This window comes from Phoenix dactylifera, unplaced genomic scaffold (genome assembly GCF_009389715.1).
Source record: "Phoenix dactylifera cultivar Barhee BC4 unplaced genomic scaffold, palm_55x_up_171113_PBpolish2nd_filt_p 001986F, whole genome shotgun sequence".
Taxonomy (NCBI): Eukaryota; Viridiplantae; Streptophyta; class Magnoliopsida; order Arecales; family Arecaceae; genus Phoenix; species Phoenix dactylifera.
This window is the reverse complement of record NW_024069268.1, coordinates 42,026-52,293: the sequence shown is the minus strand read 5'-3', so window position 1 is coordinate 52,293 and position 10,268 is coordinate 42,026. Positions and strand designations below refer to the sequence as shown.

The following is a 10,268-nucleotide window of genomic DNA, read 5'->3' as shown; positions in this document are numbered from 1 at the left end:
CTGCACCTGTGTGACATATCAGTATCTCCACACTCCTTGGTTAAGAGGACAACCAACGTATATGTCTCATAACGACCTAATCTCGACAATGCTGTTCTCCTATTAACAGCATATCATTTGGTCGCAAATAGGTTTAAGAACATAAATCCTTCTTTATCATAAAATAAGTCTTAAGAACATCATATAAGAGATCATTTGAAGATGTACAATGAAATGATGAATAAGCCAAATAACACTTTATTAATTTATCAATCAATTCCCAACAATGAATATAAGAGATCAACACGCTGACGATTGACACGTCGGATACAACTCCCAACAATTACCCCCCCGGGAGACCAACAACAAGTTGAAGGAGAAGAAGAAAGAGAAGACCAACAAATCGTGAGTAAAAGAACTAGAAGCCGACCTGGGGAAAAGATCCCACAGTGTCTCTTATTCTCCCCCCATCGAACGATTGTTGCTGCTCAATTGTCTGCGGAACAGCAGACCTTCCGGAGCTGCTCGCTCAATCGCTGCTGAAGAGAACATAATCTCCAGCACCAAACTATTTCAACCACAGTCTAGACCAACAGTGACCTACAAACAACATCCACCATGAAAGGCCTGACCATATCATTCAAAGTTGACAGCAAGAAGCAACAAAAGCATAGAAATTACTATAATCGATCCATGAAAACACTAAAGTTATATGTGTGCCCCAGTCACAGGCAAAAAATAGCATACAGAACCACTTATTGAACACGTGAAGATTGAACATAGGTGAGATCAACTGAATAATGCTTATTGAACATTGAATTAAAACAAAAAAATGCACATTACCATAGCCCAAAAAAATAAAATTGTTGGTTCAAAAATTAACTATTTATCAACGCCAGATACGATGACTAGAAGTGCAATCAACTAGCAGAACATTTCATCCACAGTTCAAACCAACAGTGACCTACAAACAGCATCTACCAAGAAAGGGTCGATCATATCATTCAAAGTTTATAGCAACAGGTAACAAACGCGCAGAAATTACTATAATACATCCACGAAAACACTAAAGTTATATGTGTCTCAGTCACAGTGGCAAAAAACAGCATACAGAACCACATAATGCCAACATTAAATAGATGCGGGGGCATTCCACAAACGTGGTGCGGGCAACAACAAATTAAAGCGGGTGGACAACCAATTGCATCACCAAGACTAACAGACCCAAAAAAAGTTTGCCCAGAACTTGATGACCATCATTCACATGTCATCAAATGGAGCAAGCAATGGCAGCCAACCGAAACAACAACCAGCACAAATTTATGCACAACAACCAAGTAGGATGAGAGATATAGAAGCAATAAAATAATCCAAACTCTTTATATGAAGAACCAGAGAACTAGTCTTAGCATTTAACGAAATAAGCCTCCGGAGAAATCCTAAATAGCAACCTTTTAAGCTTAATGGTTTAGGATTTCCCATGAATTTAGCATGTCAGAGATCATTTCACAAGCCAGAACATTAACAATTGAAAAGAGGGAGAGAGAGCACATCGAAACAATATAGAACATAACCACCAGAACCAAACTAAACGGAGTACCACAAACAGCCAAGAATGCCAAATCCAAGATTGCCTCGTCATCAAGAAAATAGCCGCTTTCCTTTCATAGCAAAACCCGGGTCCAAGAATCATCACAACCTTCTGGAGAAAATGGCCTTAACATATAAATTCAAAAGCTGTCAATAAAAGAATAAAGTGCAATATTTAATGAACAAATCAACCAACAGAAGAGTAGGAAAAGAAATGGTATACAGAGTTGAGTAGGAGGAAAGGCATTTAGCGATCCAAAAATCTTGTCCAGTCTCCAATACGCTGCAGCAGTAGCCTGCAGAACAATGGACCTTCCAACTTGCAAAGCATAAAATTTTTATATTTTATTTCCGCCCTTTCCAATTTGATTAGCAAATAATACTACGAAATAGCTAGGAAGAAAAAGGGGCAAATAAATAGCTATGAAGAAAAAGGGGCAAATAAATAGAAGTGAATCTTATAAATAACAAATTCGGAATAATTCTAGTAGTCAAACAATAGTAATAAGTTTATAAGGAAAGAGTATTTCATGAACAGTTGTAGTGGAAAATCAAATTCAAACTATTGTATAGAAATTCCTGCAGCAGCAACCGATAGACCACCACATAGCAATAGAGTATGATCCAGGCCTCTGAAGCATAAAAGTTTACAAGTGAATCAAATTACCACCAGATATATAGAGATAAGTAGCAAGATCAGGAAAAATAAAAGTAGACAAAGGACCAGAATAAATAATTGATTGATTGGATAACTGTTACCAAGACTAAGGACATCATCATGGGAAAGTCCAAAGAGATTACCCTAGTTAATACCAACTCTAGAGAAATTTCTACCTCGGCTTCTGCAACTCCTACATAAATGAAGCGCAAAAATGGAACTTAAAGTTATCGCCAGCACTAGTTGGCCTCTAAGCAAGCCACTTCGTCTTTTTTCACACTATTACTTGAAGAAAAGATGGAAAATAGAGAATAATGAAGGATGACAGAATCCATGCAAGACCAAAAATTACCTGGGAAAGAATAAGTGAAATAAAAAAGAAGAGTCAGGAAAACTGAAAAAATGAGGTTGGAATGCGAGCAGATTTGAAACATGTAAAAATGTGACAGCCTGTTATTGAGCAAACAACACCTGATTTTTGACAAGCAAAATACAAACTTTGAGGATTTGGGTTCTCGAAGTCAAAATCGTACCTTTTTTTATAGCATCCTTATCCCAAAACTTTCATCAGCCTCCAAATCCTATGAATTCTTCAGGAACAGAAGAAAAAACACATCAAAAGAAATATAATTACAGTTATGTAATTAAAGAAGTCATAAAAAAACATAATCTTCAAAAAACAAGAAATTAAAAGGAAAAAAGGGAAGAGGAAGAAGAGGCTCAAATTCACCACTTCCAGAAGTTCCTCGCCTATTGCTAGAGAAGCTGCCACGCAAAGAAGAGAACTGCAATTTTACAAGTCACCCATCTTCTCATCAATATACATACATACACAAAAAAGAGCAGAAGAAAGCTAGGGGGCAGGAGAGGTGGAAGGCTGAGCCTTTTTTACCAACATACAAGAACCAACTCTTTGAGAAGGCGATTATCCGTCACATTGTATGCCTGCCCGTGCTCCATCTAAAGCATGGAACCATTATAAAAGCCATTTTGAAGCTTATGTCTTGCATGACAAGCTCACAAAATCTCGAGCATTAGATAATCAGGTCTACTGCAATAAATAAATAAGGTTTACCGCAAATCTGAATATGACTCAAGAGGGTTCCCTCCCAGCTCACAACCTACCAGTACTTTCAAATCAAGATATGGTCAGAACCGGTCAGCAACACATGAATCACTTAATCTAGTATACCAATCTAAAATATGACTAGCTGTACTGATGCTTGTTGAACATCAAGAACAGATCAAAAAGCCAATCTGATTGAAGAAAGCACAGCCATAAGCAATAAAGGTAATAGTAAGGCAAATTGTTGGGAAATAAATCAAAATATACTTACGTACTTAAAGAAATACTGCGATCGGACAGTTTTTCGACCTTTGCATGTTGTTCCACCAATTAGATATGCTTGCTTAAGAGACATCAATGGTTAGGATTTATCAAGGACAGCTTCCACAGAAAATCACGAATCTAGCCCCTTTAAAATGAGATGACCAGGAGTAGAAGTAGTTCATTTGAAGGATAACACAGGAATGAGTAAAGATGCTGTCATCTTCACCCAAAAAGTTCGGACTTTTGCTGCAGCATAGGGTCCAACAATAGCTGAGAAGTGAGTACTAAGAAATCAAAACAGAAAATTTACCTAGAATACACGATATTTGGCTTTGTAACAAGTCAATCTCAGATCCAAAAATAAATCAGAGTCAACCAACATATGCTTATTGTTGGTCCATTTGAACTTCAGCAGATATGGCTACACCCTACAAAATGATAAGGATAAAACAATCATTCACGACTTAATAGAATATAATCATTACAAGATATCACAAATCTCACCCTTATTAGACATAATACATTCAAAAGAAAAAAAAAGGCGTCCCAAGGTTTTTGCCCCAGAGGATCTCGAGAGGTGGTTCGAACACATAATATGCACAGGTCAATATGGAGCAACCTTACCACTGCACCAAGCCCCGCCCACATAAAATACATTAACAAACATACTAAAATTACAATACAAACTCAGGCATGAAAACATGAAAATTAAAGTTTCCAAGCAAATGGAAAGTCATGCAGATTCATTGTAACCAACAAGGTTAATAAAAAAAGATTAAAGGACTGGAATTACCACACGGTAGGTCACAAGGATATAACCATAACTGATGGCCAGCAGACAAAACAATGAGAAATTCTTCCGATTCGAAACTTGATCTAATATAAAAAGGGATAGGAGCTATACTGGGATTAGTCTAATAGTTCTGAGATTATGCAAATGCATTTTCAGAAGATCATGTCCTTGTCTCATGGCAACGGCAAATGATACTATTTGAAAGTTGTGCTAAGAGAACCAAACAATTTTGTCAAATAAAAGATTAAGCAACATACACAGCACATAAAAATGGGAGCAAAAGTAGTGGTGTCCCTATCATGATGTACAGAAAACAAGGATGTAAATGTCAGCAAAAGACCAGAGCATCCAAATTAACTGAGGGCAGAAAAAAAAAATGAAAAAACAACTTAAATTAATTTGTCAAGATTCAAACGCAACAAATGGGAGAAAAAGTTATCCAATAGTGAAGCAGGCATTTCAATTAACTTAATAACAAGAGACCTAAAAGAATTGCAGAAAAATAATAGTATAATAAGATTCACAAATAAACCGGTAGTCCATGTAAAAGAGCCCATCTATTTATGGTCAGGATTTTGTTATGTCACTTCAGTTGTGGATATGATAAGAATAAAAAAGGAACAGAGATACTTTAGAACCCAACTACAATTAATATAAGTTATGACATAAATGCTTTAAGGCCTGTAGCATCACGTGAAGATTAAACTTAGGTGAGATCAACTAAATAATGCTTACTGAAGCCACCAAGGTAGTAGCCTGGTGGTAAGGGGGCGATAATTCCGCCCAAGTTGCCCGGGTTCGAAACGCACGGGCGTCGATTAAATTAGGGGACCGGATGCCCCACGCCCGGCTGGCTTGTTGGCGGTTATGCTTTCCTTCCACTTGTACCAAGGTGGCACTGGGGTGACGTACCCACACGTGAGGCGGTGAACCCAGTGGGGTGAGCCCACGGGTCGGGGAAGGCACGCGAAACCTGCGACCTGTATCGAACATTCCCTAGTGGAAGGGGGGCTCAGTAATGGGGTTGCTACACGGGTGGGCTGGTCCCTCCCCCTCCCCTCCTATTTTTGACCAAAAAAAAAAATAATGCTTACTGAACAACGAATTAAAACAACAAAATGCACATTACCATACCCAAAAAATATTGTTGGATTGAAAATTAATTATTTATCAATGCCTGATACAATGACATGAAGTGCGATCATCCAGCAGACTATTTCATCCACAGTTTAGACTTTAGACCAACAGAGACCTAGAAACAGCATCTACCATGAAAGGCATGACTAATTAAAAATGGGGGCAAAAGTAGTGGTGTCACTATCATGATGTACAGAAAACAAGGATGTAAATGTCAGCAAAAGACCAGAGCATCCCAAATTAAATGAGAGTAGAAATAAAAATGAAAAAAACAAATTAAATTAATTAGTCAATCGCAACCAAGTTCAAAACTGTTGAAGATATACTGAAGAAAAGGGAGAGAGGGAGGCTGAACCAAGTTCCCCACTTCCTTGACTCTCCACCTAAATCTACTTTAAAATCTCTCAAAAATTCAAGAAACCCTTAAAAAAGAATCTTGAAAACAAAAAGCCCAGCAATTAGAAAGCAGAGAAGGCGAAGATGAAGAGGGAGGCTGAAATTCAAGGAACTCTCAAAACTAAGTGCACTTAAACATAATGGAGAGGAGATCCATGACTTACTGTGTAATGCATAAATTACAGGAACGGTGATTCTATATCCCACCATAATCAACACAAAATCACATGGATAGCATGCCAATAACAAGTGTAGAAAAATGCAGAACTTATATAACTATTGGCGACATAATTCAGTTATCACAGAGCTTACTTAATTATAAGAATATAAAAACTAAGATGCCATAAAATAGGTGCCTCCCTCTCTTGAAAAGCGGGAGGAATACTTAGTAAGTATGAATGGGAAACTAAATACATGGTGACTTGATCAAGAGAAAAAAAACATAGTTGGCTTCTAGAAAAAAGAAGCATGTGAAAACTCAAAAGACAGAATTTAAAGCCACCACAGAGGGGCTAGGGCTTCCGGTGGAGACGAAGGAGAGGGGGGGGGGGAGAGAGAGAGAGAGAGAGAGAGGATGGAGGCGAAGAGGCGGGAAAACTCTGGAAAGAAAAACGGAGGAGGTGGTGGCGCCACCAGAGGGAGGAGGAGAAAAAGAAAATAAAAGAAAATAAAGAAAGAAAAAGAGGGGAAAAAAAAAAGGAGGATCGTACCTGGGTCTCTCGCGCCTCCTTCTCGGTCACGGTGGTTCTCCTCCTCCGCCGTGGTCGGATCGGGGTAAGGGAGGTCCCCGGAGACTAAAACTCACTCCGGCATCACTTTGGAGGAGGTTTAGGCCCTCCCTCTCCCACTGCTCCCACCCTGGAGAAGGGCACCCCTCGGCCGCAGTCGCCGGAGCGGCTGCAGGCCGAGGAAGCGTCCGCCTCCTCAGGGGAGCTCCCAGGGGCTCGGCCCCACCTCGGGGACCCGTTCGACTCCTCCGGCACCACTTCGGAGGAGGTCCAGGGCCCCCTACCCTTTCCCTTCTCCCGCTCCGAGGTGGGAGCATCTCCCGGAGGAGGCTCGCCCCACGGTGGCACGGCGAGAGGGAGAAGAGGAGGTGGGAGGGGGGAAGCAAAGAGAGAGAGGAAGGAGGGGAGAAGGGCTCGGCCGGAGGTGAAAGAAGAAGAAAGAAAGGGGCTAGGGCTTCCGGTGGAGACGAAGGAAGGGGGGCGAGAGAGAGAGAGAGAGAGAGAGAGGATGGAGGCGAAGAGGCGGGAAAACTCTGGAAAGAAAAACGGAGGAGGTGGTGGCGCCACCACAGAGGGAGGAGGAGAAAAAGAAAATAAAAGAAAATAAAAGAAAATAAAGAAAGAAAAAGAGGGGGAAAAAAGGAGGATCGTACCTGGGTCTCTCGCGCCTCCTTCTCGGTCACGGTGGTTCTCCTCCTCCGCCGTGGTCGGATCGGGGTAAGGGAGGTCCCCGGAGACTAAAACTCACTCCGGCATCACTTGGGAGGAGGTTTAGGCCCTCCCTCTCCCACTGCTCCCACCCTGGAGAAGGGCACCCCTCGGCCGCAGTCGCCGGAGCGGCTGCAGGCCGAGGAAGCGTCCGCCTCCTCAGGGGAGCTCCCAGGGGCTCGGCCCCACCTCGGGGACCCGTTTGACTCCTCCGGCACCACTTCGGAGGAGGTCCAGGGCCCCCTACCCTTTCCCTTCTGCCGCTCCGAGGTGGGAGCATCTCCCGGAGGAGGCTCGCCCCACGGTGGCACGGCGAGAGGGAGAAGAGGAGGTGGGAGGGGGGAAGCAGAGAGAGAGAGGAAGGAGGGGAGAAGGGCTCGGCCGGAGGTGAAAGAAGAAGAAAGAAAGGGGCTAGGGCTTCCGGTGGAGACGAAGGAAGCGGGGAGCGAGAGAGAGAGAGGATGGAGGCGAAGAGGCGGGAAAACTCTGGAAAGAAAAACGGAGGAGGTGGTGGCGCCACCACAGAGGGAGGAGGAGAAAAAGAAAATAAAAGAAAATAAAGAAAGAAAAAGAGGGGAAAAAAAAAAGGAGGATCGTCCTGGGTCTCTCGCGCCTCCTTCTCGGTCACGGTGGTTCTCCTCCTCCGCCGTGGTCGGATCGGGGTAAGGGAGGTCCCCGGAGACTAAAACTCACTCCGGCATCACTTTGGAGGAGGTTTAGGCCCTCCCTCTCCCACTGCTCCCACCCTGGAGAAGGGCACCCCTCGGCCGCAGTCGCCGGAGCGGCTGCAGGCCGAGGAAGCGTCCGCCTTCTGCGGCTCCGAGGTGGAAGCATCTCCCGGAGGAGGCTCGCCCCACGGTGGCACGGCGAGAGGGAGAAGAGGAGGTGGGAGGGGGGAAGCAAAGAGAGAGAGGAAGGAGGGGAGAAGGGCTCGGCCGGAGGTGAAAGAAGAAGAAAGAAAGGGGCTAGGGCTTCCGGTGGAGACGAAGGAGGGGGGGGGGTGGCAAGAGAGAGAGAGAGAGAGAGAGAGGATGGAGGCGAAGAGGCGGGAATACTCTGGAAGAAGGACCTTAACGGTTACGGCATAACGGGGTGGATCCTGGTTCGGGTCCAAAACCCGTTAAGCCCAATAAAAAGTAATTGGCTTAGCTAAATCTGGCTAAGCCCGGTCCCAAACAGATTAGGCTAAAGCTGGACGAGCCTAAATTGCAGACCAAGTTAAATGCGAATTAAATCAAGCCCAAATTCAGTTGGGTCCGAACCCAATTAAGCTGAGCTAGTCCTAGCAGGCCCAATTCAATCTGAATCAAGCCTAATTCAACTAATTAGAGACCAAATTGGCTTTGGACCGTCCCTAATTCAAGCCCAAATGATTTAAAATGATACTAGACCAAGGTTAGACCCAATTAGACCTTGAACTGAGCCTAATGACCCAATCAGAAGACCAATTTGACAAATGGTCTACCTTTTGCGCCAAAACTATAAATGAATTATTTAGCAATGAAATCTTATCCTTGCCAAAAAATCAAAATCTGTTTGCAATGAAACTTATTCAGTCACCATATATAAAAAAGATTAGTGATGAAACTAATTTGTCACCAAAAAACTCTAGATTTTTTTTTTTCATTTTTGCATCCACATATAAACATTTGGGAACAATTCATTTTGCTTTGCAAGTCTTGCAGCCATGCACCATATTTTAAGACTTGTCAAAGTAATGGGCCAAATAATGTATTTTATCTATTGATGCACCTTTTTTCCCCTTCACAACCAGCTTAATGTGTTGCTAGTGGCCCTGCAAGAACTTCGGAAGAGGGAACAATGTACACCAGCAGTGGTGCCATACATCTGTAAACAAACTGAAAAGAGCATCTCTAAATCTTACTGAGTCCCACCCCCAATTGATTGAGTCACCCTTATATTTATTTATATAAATAAAGACATAGCATATATCCTCTATATAGATCATAGGATTACTCTATGAATAGGTCAATTCTCTAAGGCCTTCGCATTCCTAATCCTATAGGGCCGGACGGCTTTGTTTGCCCTAGCTTGGCGAATCACATCCCACCCCTGCTTTTCGACGACTTTCCATTTTTCTTCGTATTTTCTTCCTATTTGACTAATTGGACTCCCTCGTCACAGTCTTCTTTTTTCCGAGTAAGAATTGCTTGCCTCGACTAGTGTGAAAGAGTGAGACGAACGAGACCAAGGCCATATAGAGTAACAGCTAATAAAAGAAGCTATTATGTCCATTCGAAAACCAATGGTCGCTTAATTGCTAAATTGACTCAAATCCTACGAGCAAAGAAAGATAGGATCCCAAGTAAGTTTAGAAAAAATATTTTAATAGTATTTTTGCGAGACCCTGGAACTGGCCGGTCCACTTGACCGGCCCAGCACCAAACTTTCGGCCTCACGGCCTCACGTGCGTTGCACGTGAGGGGGCGTGATCAAGGGGAGAATCATCCCACAGAAGCCGAGAACACCTGGTTATTTTAGGGCTTCTTCCTCCTCCTTTGAAGCCATCCAAAGTCGAGCCGCCACGCCCAACTGGTTAGGGGTTCTCCTTCTTCTTCGTGTTGCCGCCCAAGAGAGAGGGAGGAGAGCCATTAAAGTAGCAAGTTGGGTGCTCTTCTTCCTCCATTTGCCGCTGGAAGGAAGCCGCCGGATCTTCGCCAGGGCTGAGGTAAGGATTCCTAGCCTTCACCTCTTTGTTATACCATTTGAAAAAAAAAGAAGAAAGAAAGAAGAAGAGAGGGAAGAAGGAGAAGGCCGACCACCGCGGGCACTTCTTCTTCTCCCGTGCGCATGCCTCCTCCGCGGGAAGAAGGAGAGGGTCGGCCGCCGCGAGCGTCGCCGGCCTCGACTTGGCCTCTCCCGGGCTCACCGACCTCCCTTCGCGAGAGAAGAAAGAAGAAGAAAGAAAGAGGGGGAAGGAGAGGAAGT

At 43.4% G+C, this 10,268-nt stretch overlaps 1 long non-coding RNA gene across 13 annotated transcripts; it reads right to left on the bottom strand.

Annotated features, from left to right (window-relative positions):
- Positions 1–1,335: 1,335 nt before the first annotated feature.
- LOC120109289 lies at positions 1,336–8,282 on the bottom strand. Of its 13 annotated transcripts, none has more exons than XR_005510234.1 (9): positions 7,265–8,282; positions 6,594–6,741; positions 3,868–3,985; positions 3,565–3,702; positions 3,303–3,357; positions 3,128–3,187; positions 2,958–3,012; positions 2,761–2,817; positions 1,336–2,579 (listed from the first exon to the last, which is right to left on the bottom strand). It is a non-coding gene; the product is annotated as an uncharacterized LOC120109289 (long non-coding RNA). The 13 variants fall into 13 exon arrangements; XR_005510235.1 differs by having other exon boundaries at positions 3,569–3,702; XR_005510238.1 differs by having other exon boundaries at positions 3,303–3,348; positions 3,569–3,702.
- Positions 8,283–10,268: the final 1,986 nt, after the last annotated feature.